We start from the raw sequence: 16,621 nt of genomic DNA, 5'->3' as shown, positions 1-16,621 counted from the left end.
TCAGGGACCTAATCTTTTTCCCCCCAAGGGAAAATACAATCTACTTCATCAAAGTGTATTTGACTTTATTGGTAACAGAGATTAGATAAGAAACAAAAGATTTTAACAACCCATAGATTGTTCCAGATTCCCAAAGCATATATCACAAAAAGTAGGATCATCTTTTACTTCAATTTTTCCCTATCTCTGAAATGACTTAGACCTACTATTTGGAAAAACTTAATGAGATGTTAATACTTTAAGTTTGAAAGAAAGTTCAGGGCATTTTATAGGGGCAATTTCAATCTAAGTCAAATAAATTCACAAAGTATGCATTTGAAGATAAGATGCTAAATCTTTCCATATGTCTCACTCTTCTTAAATGAGATAATAAATTGTCCATTTAAAGAAGATGTTGGAAATATTAGGTAAGGTTTGGAATGTCTGGGAAGAAAGATGCCATATAAACAGCAGATATTTTTTCCATATTATATTCTTGATGAAGTTTATTTAAAAGAACATTACTATGTCAATGTTGATTAAAATAAGTATGTTCAACTTTTTTCTCAGAATTTTCACTGTTTAGAATAAAGTAAATTGTATTGGGCCTTGCAGATTTCATAAAATCAACATTTTTTTTTAAACAATGGCTTCCTGGTGATCAGAATCAGAAAGTCCTGGACAAAATTGTGAGGTTAAAGTTTATTTTTATTTTCTGAGTACATTTTCCCCATTATGTCATTCCTAATTATTCCCTATTCTTGTACTTTCTACTTACTACATACCACAAAATAGTTGATATCATACCTATCTTGATATGAAATTAAATCACTGAGTGATTTGCATTTTAAACTTTATCTAGGATTGTGGACTGAAAAGTTTTCTCCCATATTAAGGAAATGTGTAAGAGAAGGTTTGGGGAGACAGATGGCCTTCTCTAGCCCTTAAATTACACAGGAAAGTCATTTAAGATAAGGTCACTCTTAATGAAAACTGCCAAAATAAAGTTACTGTGCAGATGAATTGGGATCTTGTATTTCCAAGCTAACATTCCATGTGTAGTAAAAATAGTTAAGCTTCTAGTTTTCCAAATTGTCAAAAAACATGGAAATCAAAGTCAGTTCCTTGAACTTTCCTCTTAGATCAGGGTTGTTAACCTGTGGTCTACACATTCTCAAGGGAGCCATGAATAGATTTCAAAAGTTTTGTGAATTCGGATGGGGAAAAAATCATCCTTTTATTTTCAGTAATTCCTAGATGAAATTTAACCTTTGCTTTAATTATTTTAAATCTATTCTGAAAAGAAGTATATTGGTATCACCAGATTTCCAATAGGATTCAATTTAGAGTTCCTTTTTAGGAAAAACTAATGAAACAAATTCAGTTTTGTAGCTGAGAACTGATACTGAGATCCTAAAGCTGAAATATTCAATTAGTAAAAATACTTCCTTAATAAATCAGTCCACAAACTGTTATTACACCTATATACTGAGTACTCTGCTAAGTATCAAGAGAACAAAGACAAACACAAAAAAAGTCCCGACCCCAAAGGAGCTGATATGCTAAAAGTATAAACACATAAGTATAAGGGTGGGGTGCTACCTTGACTGTAATCTTTAGAAGTCCCAGCCACCTCAGTTGAACCCATTAGTCCACCCAAAATGTGAGCTAGATTTGAATAGGTTCTTAATTACTTTGAGAGGATTATGAGATTTGGGGAAGGGCATCTAGGTAGTGCAGAGATAAGGGTCAGGAAGGCCTGAGTTCAAAAACCTAGATGCAGATATTTGATATTTACTAGCTTTATGACCTTGGGCAAGTCACTTAACCTTGATAGTCTTGCATCTAGAGTCATGTCCAGTTGTCCTCATTCAAATCTGGTCATTGGACTAGATGGCCCCAAAGGAGAAAGTGAGCACAGCATCCCCTCACTCAAATCCAATTCACATGCATGTCATGGCATCATCTCCCTGGAGTCATGGTCTTCTTTGAAAACAAAGGACAAATATGATCATGATGGGATTTGAGAGTTTCAGATATGCAAATGAAATGAACTGAGATTGACTGAAAAAATAAGACATACCTGCAGGTTTATATATGAAAAGAGTAAGTCATTTCAACACTAAGTTCAGACAAGTAAGGAACCAATCAAGTTTCTAAAGAAAAAAGAGAAGGATAATTTCATTTTCTTCTTCTCACCCTCATTGACCACATTTTCAGATGGAAGACTTGTGGACAGAACCAAGAGAACTTTGTATATGGTAACAGCAATGTTGTTTTAAAAATGACTGAGCAAATAAATCTTTTTGACTATTATAAATACCCAAATTAACTATAAAGGGTGTATGAAGAAAGATGCTATCTGCATCTCAAGGAAGAATTGATAAATAGAAATATGTATAGAGTGATTCTACACACAGACAGACACATACATAAATATATATTATTGTGTCTAATGGTAACCTTCTCTAGGGTGGGGTGGGGGTGGTAAGAAAAAATAAATTTACATGATGACTTTAGATTTTTAAGAGGAATAGCAAATTGTGCATAAAAGATTTTCAGTTTTATGTGCAAAGATCTTTCTTAATATGTTATGTTATAGAAATGCTTGTATTATTCCATAAATATAAAAAGAGATAATATATCCACCCAGAAAGAATAGTCACCTGTAGAAAAAATGTCTTTGGGGAGTGTGATCCCTTGTGGTGAAAGTAGTGATAACTATGAATTCTAAAAATGTATGAAATCCACAAAAACCAGCAAAGATCTAAATGAAGCTTCATAAAGACTTTACAGAGGGAGATAAAAAAATCCAGTAATAAGAAGTTATGTTAACTCATTGTCACAGACATATAGGTCACTATTATAATACTTTAAGTTTGAATACATTAATAGATCCTGTGTCTATTTTGGGAGCCCCAGGCTTTTGGGGGGAGAAGGAAGGTAGTATTTATAGATCTTTTCCCATAATATCAGCATAGTGAGTTGGAGCTTATATGCAAAAGTGCTCTAAACCCTTAAGGTTTATTATTAGAGCCATGAGAGAGTTGCCTTCTAAAACCCTGGCTCACTACTTTAAATGTGATTTAGGGGAGAAGGTATGGAAGAGGGTGCTACATAATTATATGCATTTTTCTTCTTTTGTTGTTCTTATTTAAGTAATATCCAACTCTTTGTGATTCCATTTGGAGATTTTCTTAGCAAGGATATGAAAGTGATTTGCTGCTTCTTTCTCTAGCTCATTTTACATTTGAGGAAATGGAGGTAAACAGGGTTAAGTGACTTGCCCCAGGGTTAAACAACTAGTAAGTGTCTGAGATCAAATTTGAACTCAGGTCCTTCTGAGTCCAGGACAAGCACTCTTCCATTACACCACCTAGCTGCATTTTTTATACACAAATGATATGGAAGGGAGAATGCTCATTTGCAGTTACTTGGATCAGGAAAGGCTTTATGAAGAAGCAGTTGATAAGCATTTCAAAGAAAACTAAGGAATTCCAGTTGGCTACTATGATTAAGGAGTATATTCCATATATTGAGAATAGCTAGTACAAAGATACAGGGGTGAGAAATGGAGAGTATGAGGAATCACAAATAGGCCAATATGGTTAGATTATACAGTAGGGGGAGGTGGGGAGAAGAAGTTGCAAAAACTGGGAAGGTAGAAAGAAGATGGATTGTGAAGAAATCTCAGTGTTAGCCATAGAGTTTATATTTGATCCTCAAGTTAATAGGGAGCCATAGCAATTTGTTGAGCAGACAGGAAGTTTTCATGTCTCTGATATGATCAAACCTAATCTTTAGTAAAAATTAATTTGGATACCATATGGAGGATAGATAAGAATAGAGAGGATCAAGGAACAAAGATCAACTATTACAGATGGACGTGTCTGTGTGTGTGTGTGTGTGTGTGTGTGTGCGTGTTTGTAATGGTAGCCATCTCTACAATGGGGGATGGAGAGGGAAGAAAAAAAGTTTACATGATAATTTTATTAGATATTTAAAAAGAATAGCACATTGGACATAATAGATTTACAGTTTCATGTGCAAAGATCTTTTTTAATGCGCTATATTATGAAATGCTTATATTATTCTCTCTATATAATATATATTATATATTATAATATACATATGTTCTATATAATTATATTTATATTATTATATAATTATTATATTATATATAATATATTTATAATTATATATTAAATATAATTATATTTATTAATTTATATATAATATATATTAATATATATAAAACTTAGAAACAACAAAAAGAAATAGAAATTATAAAATGTAGCTAATTTATTGTAGGATAAGTGAAAGTGAGAGTGAATAGTCCAGGATGACACCGAGGTTACAAACTTAGGTAGCTTATAAAAAGGTAGTGTCTTCTACAGCAATAGTACTAGTTTGGGAGGAAATGAGTTACTCTCAAGTAAGATTAACCTCTACCTATCCAACAATCAGAAACAAAAATAATCTTCTTCCATAAGACTAAATGGAAGAAAAATGGCAGGAATAGATAATAGGCTTGTGTGTGTGTGTGTGTGTGTGTGTGTGTGTGTGTGTGTGTGTTTCTTTTAATATGTCTTCACTGCCTCAAGCCTTTTGATTTTCTCTGGACATTACTGAACTTACTAACCTTATGGCCTGGAGTAGGAAAGTGGTCTTTGACTTAAGCAGGGGTACAAACTTCCCTCCTAAGTTACTGGAAAGGAGTGTAACACCCTGCTATTGTCAGTAAATAATTTAAAAGTATCTTCCAGGCAACATAGTCAAGATGCAGATTTAATATATTCCCAGGGAGTACTGAAGGTGGCTATGCAGGCTCAGTTCACAGTCAAGCTGTATTGGGGACACAAATAGCTTTCAGAATGTGTTAGACTTGTATAGAGCATACCCTCTGGCCTAATGCTGAATACAATTGCACCATGCTTTTTTCTCAAGTGTCCACCATGAGCAAAAGTCTTAGCTATTGAATGGAGAGGACATTATTATAAATACATTTATAAGTAATGTCACAGCAATATTATAGAAGGAGTTATGTGCAAAATCAAAAGCCATTGACTGGTGATTGGATGCATTGAGAGACAGTGAGATAGAAATTGCTTTTCTTGCTTTAAAAGTAAACTAATAGAGTCAGAATTTTTCTTTGGCCTTGAGACTTGAAATCTGAGTTTGGTGTTTCATATATTACAATTGCTGGCATCTCCAGTAAGTAGCATGGGGAGTCACAGTTTCCTTTATTACATTCTAGGACTGCAGCTGAGACACCCAAACATATACTTAGATCTTTGGCAAACACAAAAGGGAGAAATTGGTTTTAAGGTATTGTTTTCCATTACACAGTATAAAAGTCTTTCAAGTTCAAAAGTGCTCTATTTCTGATTTTCAACATTAAATCCCTTTCTAGAGAAACTTTAGTTTGCCTTTCCATAACACATTCAAAATGGTTAGAGCATTGTTTCTTCTGACTTTGCTTTACTTTGCCATGTGAATGAAATAGTATTTATTAAATGTACATAATGTGTAAAACACTATGCTAAGTTCTTGGGAATAGAGAAAACTGAATAGTCCCTGTTGACCAGAAATTCACATTCTATATGGGCACTGACTTATTCCCTAGACTCATATTATCCATAATATAGTAGTGTAATATTTCAACCATAGGATACTTCTTCCAATGGTACTGATTGCAGTACTCCCACATTTTACCTCATCCTGTCTGATTCTTTTCTATATCTTTCTATTGAAACTTCACAGTGGCCTCATCCAACACTCTGGGTCTCTTCTTGTTCTCTTATCATTCCAATTCTCTTATATTTTCAATTCTCTTATCATACCAATGGAATTAAAGAAGTTGGCATCCAATACTCCCTTGCCTTCACTCCTGAATGATGAATGTTATGCTACTTCTTGCATATAATTCATTTTTGATAATAAGATACATTTCACAATACTTCTCTTCATCTCACTTTGGATAACCTGTAATTTTGCATCTTTGGAGACTATAGTATTCCAGGATTTATAGCCATAAAATACTATGGGAAGAAAATTGGTGTAAAAAAAAGATACATTTTCATTTCAGAAGCTTTAGGGACTATTTCTTTGGGGACCTAAAAGTGTTGTTTAATTTCACAAATACAGTCCAGGTCTCCTAATTCAATTATAGGCCCAATTAATTTGTTTCTGCCATATCTATCCTCAAAATATGTGCTGATGGTTGAGTCCATCTAACTGACCAGAATAGCCTAACAGGCATACTTCACTTATCTTTTTGATTTTCCTGTATGTGGATTGTTAAGCAGAATTCTTTGAGTGACTAGTTATCATTTATAAGGCTCTGCAATACTTGATGGATTGATACAATTATCCACAAACAGGATCTTGAGTACCTCACCTCTTCCATTTGAATATGGTGCCAGACATCACCCAGTGATGGATGCCTTTGGGATTATACCTCCTCTTGATTTACCCTTTTTTTTTGAGGGGGAAAGGGATTCTGGAATTGTGTTTTCATTGTTCTAGGGAACTCTCTGGTAAGACAAATCCCTTCACCAATGTTTATAAGCAAATACTATATAATTTAGATTCCTAAGGGAGTAGAAGTTAAATGACTTATGTGGGGTTCCATAACCAGTATATCTCAGAAGCAAAACTTGAACCCAGGAAGTCTTTTCTCTGAGACTCTATTCCCTATGCTAGTCTCCCTTTCTCAATTTTACCTTATTTGGTTTTACTAATCAGAGGAATGTAGAATCCAAATGATCTTGGCCATTGTGCCTTTCAAAGAATCTTAAAATTTGGGCAGCTGGGTGACAGTGAATACTGTCTTAAACTTGGAAGAACTGAGTTAAAATTCTACCTTAAATGCATTAACTATATGACCCTGGGCAAGTCACTCACCATCTCTCACTCTGAGTTTCTCCAATTGTAAAATAGAGAACCTCACAGAGTTGATATGAAGTTCAAATAAGGAAATATACCATATACATTCACACATATGTGAATATATAATATATTCACATATTCACACATATGTGCATATGTGAATATATTATATACTTGGACATTTATAAATAATACATAACATGTATATAGGGTTCATGTACATAAATTTATATATATCAATAAATCAGTAAACTATACTAAGTGATGGAGAAATAAAAAATAAAAGGCAGTTTCTGCCCTCAAGAAACTTAAACTCTAATGGGAAAGTTAATATATATATATATGTATATATATATACATATATATATATTATACAGTAGGGAATATATACACATACATATAGGTGTTTTATTGTATGTATATAAATGTTGATATGTGGATATATGCATATAAACATTACAAATAAACATTAAAAAAAAGAATGACCCCAAAGTCTGCGTATCGTTTTGAACTTTAAGAATTTTATATATCACAAAAGTTCAACTCTTAACCTCAAAACTGTGTCAATTCCCAAACAGCCCCATCTATATAAATTGTATCTAGTCCAACTGCTTTTCCTAGACTTTATTTTCTTAAGTGCAATTTCTATTTCCACGTGCAACAGTCATAGCAGGAATTTTGATGTTACAATTTGAATGTGATGACTCCAATGTCACTACTGGGGAAAATAAATTGTTATTAAAATGTTCACAGATCTTTTCTATTCTTCAGCTGTTGTCCTCTTTCCAAATTCAGCCTTAATGCTCTTGGGATAATCTGGTTTAATTAGGATTCATGCCAAGCTTTCTCTAAACATATTTCTCCTACTGCTCCTTGCTGTTTGATAAAGTGATGCTATTTCCCCATCCTCCTCCAGCAGTTTGCCAGTGAGTTTATATTCAACAAAACAGTTGCCCTTGACTATCATATAGCTCTCACTTTGCTTGACTTTATAAACTGATGAAATTTTCAGGTTCTTTTAGTCTCATTTTTGATAATTACTTTGCAATCACATAAACTTTTGTTGAAAATGGTGATAATCTATAGTGATGACTGCCTTCATTGCCCATTCTTCAAATATTTTCCATAGTTTTTTTTCTTTTAAATAAATCAAATTGTAACCAATTTACTTGCATCCCATATCTTCTGTTCTTCAGAAGATTTTCTGGATAGTAGATACTAAATGAACTTCTGTTAATTGATTTTATTCTTTTTTTATAATTCATTGAATTTCATTTTGATTTGGCAAGTAAATAATTTCAATTCTTTCTAATGACTTAATAATTGCACCACATAACTGATTCAGAAATGTTTTCCGCATTGGGATAGAGTCTTTTATTATCTGTTAAAATATGGACATTTCATTTTTTGCAATGTTATTTGTTGATCATTCTGCCTAATCCTACTGATTCTATTCTTGAAAGTAGTATTTGTGATATGAGCCATGTGGCATCTGCATAGACTATGAACCTTTGGCCTTTCTCATTTATTGGTTGTAAGGCAAACTTTCCAACCTATTTTTCACCATTCTCTCCCCCATCCCATTCTATCATTGCATCGAAGTCATGAACTATTAATCTACATGATGATTAAATTAGAGTTCAATAGTATCTAGAATTAGTTCTATAAAATTTTAATATTTTTATTTTAAAAAATTTGGGGTCACTAGGTCATCTAGTGACTTTGAAGGAAAAAGCTTAAACCTAGCTCTTCCTCAGTTGATTCTAAAGGCTTTGAGATCTTAAGAGGACAGAGTAAAATGTTCTGTTCCGTGTCTGGCAAGTGATGATCTTAACACATTCATAATAATTGTGCCATCAGATCCAAATGACACAGTTGTCAACTAGCCTCATATATTTAAATTTCCCATCAATAATAGGGACGGGGTGGAGTAGAAGGGAGAGGCCATGGGTTGCTTTCAGTTTAGACATGATTATGAAAAAGGTCCAGAGAAGATGTGAACTGTAATGTCAACACATAAAATGATCTCTCAGATGGAAAGAGATGTGCTTCCTTTCAATGCATTAACTCCATCATTCTATCTAGATTTTAGAGGACTCTCATGGACAGTATTTTCAGATCTTTTTGAGACATAAGAGCAATGAAAGAGAATTTCTGAATATCCCTCCTGTAGAGAGCTTTTAACATTTAACTTACACTTATGTTTTGGTAGTTTTGTGTTCTTAGATTGTGTTCTTAGTTGTGTTCTTAGATTAAGCTCTAGAATGAAGTTTCCTGGGTATGTGGATTCTGAGGCTATGTTTTATAGTGTGACTGCTAAGTTTGTGAGTGAGCCTTCTTTTATCTCCAGACAAAAGACAACATGCCACTCACTTTCTTTTTTTCACCTTGTTCTGACTTACTTTTTTCTTTCCTTTTGGCATGTGTATCTGTATAAGAATATATGTATATACCCACATACATGTTTATGCACCCACATATGTTATAGTAAACTCCTGAGTGCAATATTGATGTACTCTGAGTTGCTCAAGATTTTTTCACTTCACATTGCAGGAACAAATAAAATCTAATGCTGCTGTAGGGGAAAAAAATCACATAAAACTTGCATGACATATAAAAAATACAAAATGTTGCATTAATATTTAATATAATTTGTAGTAGTCAATGAGCAAAATCAATATTTTTTAATTAAGTTATTCATTTGTAATGGTACCTATACCTTGTAGTATTTTAGAATAGAATTAAGCACTTTGACTTTAAAATAAATAGACAAACCAGGTTGTCTCCCTCCGCCTGCTCATTGTGTGAGTAATAATTAGATTAATTGGTTGTCTTTTCTTCCATAACCAAACAGTTTCTTTAGGAATAACAGCTTTTATTTCGAAGTGTTAAATGACAGAAAGCAAGCATTTTGTCCAAGGTGATTAGCAAGATAAATGGTACTTCATGCTGCTTATAACAGATCCATTCCTGATCCTAGTCCATATTCTTGCCAATTGTAATGGAATGTGAACTGAGGGAGCTGTAAGATGAGGACATATACAATGTGGACATGTTTTTTGAAGATTTAGAGTAAGTGTCTCCTAAAGAAATCATATGTTTGCCTAGTTTCAGCCCTTCCCATTTCTTCTCCCCCAAACATACACATACACAATGGAAACCCCTAAAAATTTCTTGACTTTCAGGCCTTGTCCAAGTCTTCTTTCTGCACTCAAGTTTTTGCCTGAGGAAGTTATGGAAATGGATAAGTGGAAGCTTAGTTTGCATGACTAATCAATTCATTGTTTTTCTTTAATTTTATTCACGCATGGATATTTTTAAATGATTGCTAATTGCTCCATATATATCATTGACTTTTATTCCTTCAACTCTACATATATATTTTATTCAGGTTGGACATGAAAATTTATACTTCAGGTATTTATAGAAAATTTTATTAAAATTGCTGAGAGGGAGGGAGAAAAATTAGCCTTAGGGAAATTCCCAAAGTATAGAATGCTGTCCACTTAGGTGTTGGCTCTGTCCACTTAGGCTGATCTATCAACAACTTTTGCAGTCTTTGAACTAAGTTGTACATATCATTTCAGCTATTCTTTTAAGGTAAATAAGAGTTTTCTGTCAACTATATTTATTAAAGAAAGAAAAAATTTACCATTATCACAGAAGAAAAAATAAATTCAACTTACTATTTCCTGATGCCAATTTTCTTTGCATAATAAGTTCATCAAAACCCATCTGGCTCAACTCAAATTAAACTTCAGAGATTTTTATTGTACTACTTGCAAGCTAGTAACATAAAGGGTCAATCTCTTTATGTCAGCCAGATGTTTTCTACCCCAATGAACTCTTAAACCTAACGTGACTCTATGTGAGTTTCCCAATACACACCCTGGACATGAAGAAAAAGAAAGTAAGCATTACCATTGTTCCTTTGGGAAAATGGAACTAATTTTGGTTTGGTTTAAGATTTTCAAACATATTAAATATATAAATATATTAAAATATCCCAGATAATTCTCTAGCTTAAAAAAAAAGCTTACTTATTAAAAAAAATTCAAGACATTATAATATGCCTTGACTAAGATATTTTTTGGTGGTGGGGTGGGCGGATTGGTTGAGAGGAATGAGGGAATGGTACTAGTTTATTATATTATGCTCTGATTATGTTATTTATTGAAATGTGTCAACTTTGCCAATATTTCACTGATGGTTCTTCATTTATCCAATGTAGGATTCAATTTGTTTTTTAATAATATCCTATCTAAAATTTTAAATTTCTACTTGAAGCAAAATTCAATTAAAGTCCCCAAGCCCAAATATTTATTTCTTTTAAAAATAAGAAAAAAATAAAAAAAAACCATTCCCTATACCTAAGCTATTTCTGCTCAGTTCCAAAAGAATCAAAAACTACATTTGTTTAGTTTGAGTTCATCTATCACTTTGTACATTTTTATGGATTTTTTTATGTGTAATTACATTTTCAGAGAGAATTGTTATATAGTCTGCTCCATTTTTGCACACTTATTATCTTTCAGCCTTAAAATTATAAAAATTGATACACCATCTTTGGTTCCTCTCTTCTAAGGAAAATGATAGATAACCATTCATCATTCAGTTTGACAAGTTAAACCTTCTCTGTTTACTGTCTTCACTCTTATTTTCCCAGTTGTTTCCCAGCTTCCACTTTTATTTCTCCTTCCCTTACTTCAATGGGGGTGACTGATGTCTATAAACTAGGAAAGAAGATCACATTCACTTTCAAATAATCTGCATTCCGTGTCTATAAAGCTCTTAATATCTTCCCTTTCAGCAGATTTCTTCTCAAGGGAATTCTGCTTTATCAGAGACCTATTCTAGGTAGACTAGATCCCTTTCTTCTCTGCTGGCTTCTACTGATTCTCTGCCAGTTTGCTGTTTGCAAGCTGACTGCTCTATCAGACTTACAAAACTGCCTCTTCCTATTTAACAATACAACAGCCTTGCTCTAAGCTTCCAAGGAAACCTTAATGGGGCATTTATATTCCACTCAAACTTGAACACAGCTAGAAACACCTCCCCATAGTTATCATAAATACTGATGGCATTTCTGGCTATCTAACACCCTTTTACATAATACTATTATATTTACCTGGACAGTTCAAAGAGCTATCATTAAAATACAATCCTGCTTTGCAGATGTCTTCTTGTAGTAGGTAATATTTAGATTCATTTGTGATCATACCCTTCCAGTACCTTAGAGTGGGGTTCATTTTAGTCTTTGAGAATGAGTGAAGGATTATGTAGGAAAATTATCTGCATATCAATCTTTTAAAAGTGCACCAAGTGTCAATTTCCACCTGAGACTCTACTAGAGAAATGTCATATTTTAAATGGGGCAGAAGATGTGTGGAACAGAGAGCAGCAGGACTACAGACTGAATGAAAGTTCCCAAGATTACAAACCCTAGGGAAGGAAAAAAATGAGTTTGTTCAGTTTCTCAAAACCATTTGCTCAAGAGAATTCCTAGTTTGGACATAGAAACTTCTAGTCACTTGTTAGAATAAGGAAATGGGGGAGAGTATATATTTTCTTTCACTCAAATATATTTGGGTATTATATGTGGTCCACATCTAGTCAGCTCTTGAGTATATATGAAAATAAGTTCCTTTACCAGGAAATAAAGTCAGTCATTTTTCAGTCTTAATCTGGCTCTTTGTGACCTCTTTTGGAGACTTTCTTGGCAAAGATACTAGAATGGTTTGTCTTTTTTTCCCAATTCATTTTACAGATGAGGAGACTGAGGCAAACAAGATAGAGTGATTTGCCCTGGGTTACATATTGTCAGAGATTACATTTGAACTCAGATTTTCCTGACACCAGGTCTACCTCTCTATCCACTGTTCTCCCTAACTGCTCCCTTGAGGCAACAGGCATTCATAAAGGGTCTACCAAGAATTGATTTAGTTCTTATTCACTTATTCCCTTAGCTACTAAGCTAGCAAAGTGTTAAAAGTAGAATTTGAACATGGGACTTCTTGAATCTCAGTCAAGTATTCTTTCCATCAAGTCATGAAGCCAAGTTGCTAAGAATGGAGCTACAGAGTTTAAAAGAGAAATAATGTGAGTTTTATATAAATCCTGGTCACTGAGAGCTCTAGATTTTCCATTCTATTACCCTTAGTTCTCTCTTTCTATATTCTTTATCTACTCTATAATATCATTTGTCTGTTATCTATTCCCTTATTTAGAAAAGTGGTGTTTCTCCCTATATTCAAGCCTTCTACCACTCTTTTAAAGTCATATTTGCAGGGAGAAATTTTACATCAGGCAATTATAGAATATTGATATTATTATATTAATGTGTTACATCCTCCTGGCTTATTTACCTTTTAAGCATTGACTAAAATTAGGAAATGATAAATGGCATCCAGTAATAGCTCAGAAAGATATTTGGTGTAATATAAATTATAAATCAGAGAGATCAATAGAGGACCAGGTGCAGAGTCAGGAAGATCTAAAATCGAATCTGACCGCAGTAACTTACAAACTGTGTGACCATGGATAAATTATTTACCTAACTAAGTTTGACTCAGTTTCTTCATCTCATAATGATCATAATAATAACACTTATGTCCCAGAGTTGTTTTAAAGACAAAATTAATTAATATTTTTTATTTTATCAATATTTAATTGTATTAATAACATGTATAAAACAAATATGCTAGCCTATTAAAATAATATATATTGCATTCATGTTGATTTTTGTTTATTTCAATGATTTTTGATGTCAATATTAATATCTTTGTAAACCTTAAAGCACTATATAAATATTAACTTTTGTTTTTGTTGGTCTTAAGATTTGTTTGTCCTGAATGCTGTTTTTTCTGTAGCTTTCCATCTGTCAAGGGCTGGCTGACCTAGGATATAATCCATTTAACCTCTTAGGGATGGTTTCCTAAGTTGAGAATCAATTCAATGGTCAGACTCTAGGTCTAAAACTAGATGTGCAAGTTGTCAGTTTAGCTAAACCTTCACAGGATCTTAGAAAGATATCTTTAAATCATATCCATTTTTGTCTCCCTAATTTTACAGATGTGGAAATAAAGAGCCACAAAGGCTCAAAAATTTCCCCAAATTCTCATAGGTACCAATGTAAGAGCCAGGATTCAACATCAGGGCCTCTAGCTACAGCTCCATCACTCTTTTGAACATAATTCCTTGGAGTGATAAGGAAGAGGAAAATGGTAAATTAGACCATTAAACATCAGGCTACATCTGTTCTCAACAGTTGGCACGAAATTCATTTATTCATTTAACAAAAATTTATTAAGTACTTATTCTGTTGTTTTGGATGCTATTGTCAGTCAATAAAACCTTTATCATGCCTACTACTATGCTCCTGGAATTATACTAAGAATTATACTATGAATACAAAAGACAATCCCTGCCTTCAGGGAGCTCACTAGCTAACAAGCAAGAAATAATTAAAAGAAGGAAAGCAGAAAATTAAGAGGGGTTGGGAAAGGCTCCCCATAAAGAAAGGATTTTATTTCAGACTTAAAAAAAGAAGATAATAAACAGAGATGAAGAGAGAGAGCATTCCAGGAAGAGGAGGCAGAAAGAAAATATACCGGAGAATGGGATATCTTTTTTATGGAACAGCCAGGAGACCAGTGTCATTGGATCAAAGACTAAATAGACAAACAGAATGGAAGACTGGAAAGAAAGGGAGGAGGTGCTTAGGTTTTGAAACTAAACAAAGCATTTTGTATTTGATCTGAAGGCAACAGGGAATCACTTAGAGTTTACTGAATAGAGGTAAGGAGGAAAGGGTTATGACATGGCTAACCTGTGTGCTTTAGGAAAAAGACTTTGTTGACTGAATAGGGGAAAGACTGGAGGAGAAGGACTTGAGGCAGGCAGACCCATTAGCAGACTATTGCAATAGTCCAGGTGTGAGATGACCTGCACTAAAGTGATGGTGGTGTCTGAGGAGAGAAAGGAACATATTTGAGAGACTTTGCAAAGGTAAAACTGACTGACCTTGGCAAGAGATTGAAGATGGAGAAGGGAGGGCTGTGAGAAATAGCAAAGACTTGTCCTTGATATAATAGTAAAAAAAAAGGAAAAAGTTTAAGAAAAAATATAATGAGTTCAATTTTGAACATGTTGAGTTTTAAGACATCTGCTAGACATTCAGTTCAAAATATCTGAAAGGCAAAGGGAGATGTGAGATAACAGTTCAGAAGAGAGATGAAGACAGATTTGAGAATCCTTAGAAGAGAGATGGTAATTAAATATAAGGGAGCTGATAAGATCAGAAAAGGATGTAGAATAGAGGAAGAAGAGAAGTGGGCCCAGGCTGTAATCCAGTGGTCTATCTATGATTAAAGGGTGTGACCAGCAAAGGAAACTAAATAATAGGTGGAAGAAACAAAGGGGATTCAAAAATAAGTAAGAGAATTCCTGTCTTCCAAGAGGTTACAATTTGCTCCTTATCTTATTAGTCCTTTTAATTCTTCTATTTGGTGATAAGATCCTTGTGGCTCAAGTGTGGCTCCTTAATCCTAAAGGAGGATACTATTAATTATCCCCTAAAAAAGCATAATATCTGAGTTGCCCATTAGGTGGCATTCTATTTAGGCCATCAAGTTGCCTCCTTAGTTTCTCATTAGTCTATATGTAGGAGAACCTTCCTGGAAGTTACAGTACCCACCCCCAAACCCATTTAGCATTCAGACTTAAAATGTCTTGAATGCTCTCCTCACTCTCAGCTTTTCTTTCATATACCCTCTGGCCTAGTCTGAAGATATTAGAACAAGAAATCAACATATATCTCATGAGTCCCAAACTATCTGGGCTTTCATCATCTAGTTAAAAACCTCTCCCATTTAAAAATTAATTGATTTAGCTATGATCATATAGTTTATTATAATGAGCGTAAAGTTGAAGGCAATAAATAGATCAAGTTCCAATGTGAAAGCATTCATCTCTGACCTTTTCCTAAAACACTTTCTGGTTACCCTCCTAGATCTTCAGGTGTATGAGGAAGATAGGCTGGGGTTTCCTGACCACATGCAACAATAAGTTATGGAAAAGAATAAGGAAAGAGGGAATGTATACTATGTCTCAAGATCATAGACAAGAAAAATTTTTTTAATTTTTTTAAAAAGATCATAAACAAGACACAACAAAATACAGTGAAGACAGCAAGGGGAATTAGTTTTCTTTAACTCACCAATCCAATAAGATTCACAAAACTTAGCAATCTTGATATTTCTGAGTTTTCTCTTCTTTTGGCTCCTGGATCTATTTCTGCAAGCCCCCTAACACCCCAGTTCTTGACCTCTTCTATTTCTCTGAACTCTAGTCATCTTGTTCTCCAGATTCTATGACTTCAGAGCAGGCTTGGTCAGTCTCTGTACTTTCCACTGTGGTGCTGGTCACTGACTATTGGCCCCCAAGATCCCTATGATAACCATGAAGTACAATGAAAAGTAAAGAGAAGTAATCCTCAGCATAGAGAACTCCACCCTGTAATATATAGATATAAATATATCTACATCTTCATAGTCTTTCAGATCATCAGGACAATTTTATTTCTGATACTGTGTGGGAAAACTTCTGAATGAAACAAAATGTTAACAGAATAAACAGAAATGAAACTGTAGTCCTTTTGGTCCCTATTGATATGAGAACTAGTCATAGGGCCCACTTACTAACCCTGTGACCTTGATCTATTTGTTGCTTCATTATTCTTATTTGTAAAAAC

The 16,621-nt window shown here is 33.7% G+C and overlaps 1 protein-coding gene and 1 pseudogene across 4 annotated transcripts in view; both read left to right on the top strand.

The window, feature by feature from the left end:
- CELF2 (CUGBP Elav-like family member 2) overlaps positions 1-16,621 on the top strand; it is a 632,079-nt gene that overhangs the window by 68,000 nt on the left and 547,458 nt on the right. The window lies entirely within an intron of this gene.
- LOC141493180 (histone-lysine N-methyltransferase EZH2-like) overlaps positions 4,200-16,621 on the top strand; it is a 34,509-nt pseudogene continuing 22,087 nt past the window's right edge.

Source organism: Macrotis lagotis, chromosome 7 (genome assembly GCF_037893015.1).
Source record: "Macrotis lagotis isolate mMagLag1 chromosome 7, bilby.v1.9.chrom.fasta, whole genome shotgun sequence".
NCBI lineage: Eukaryota > Metazoa > Chordata > Mammalia > Peramelemorphia > Peramelidae > Macrotis > Macrotis lagotis.
The sequence above is the reverse complement of the archived record's forward strand: the minus strand, read 5'-3'. Positions and strand labels throughout refer to the sequence as shown.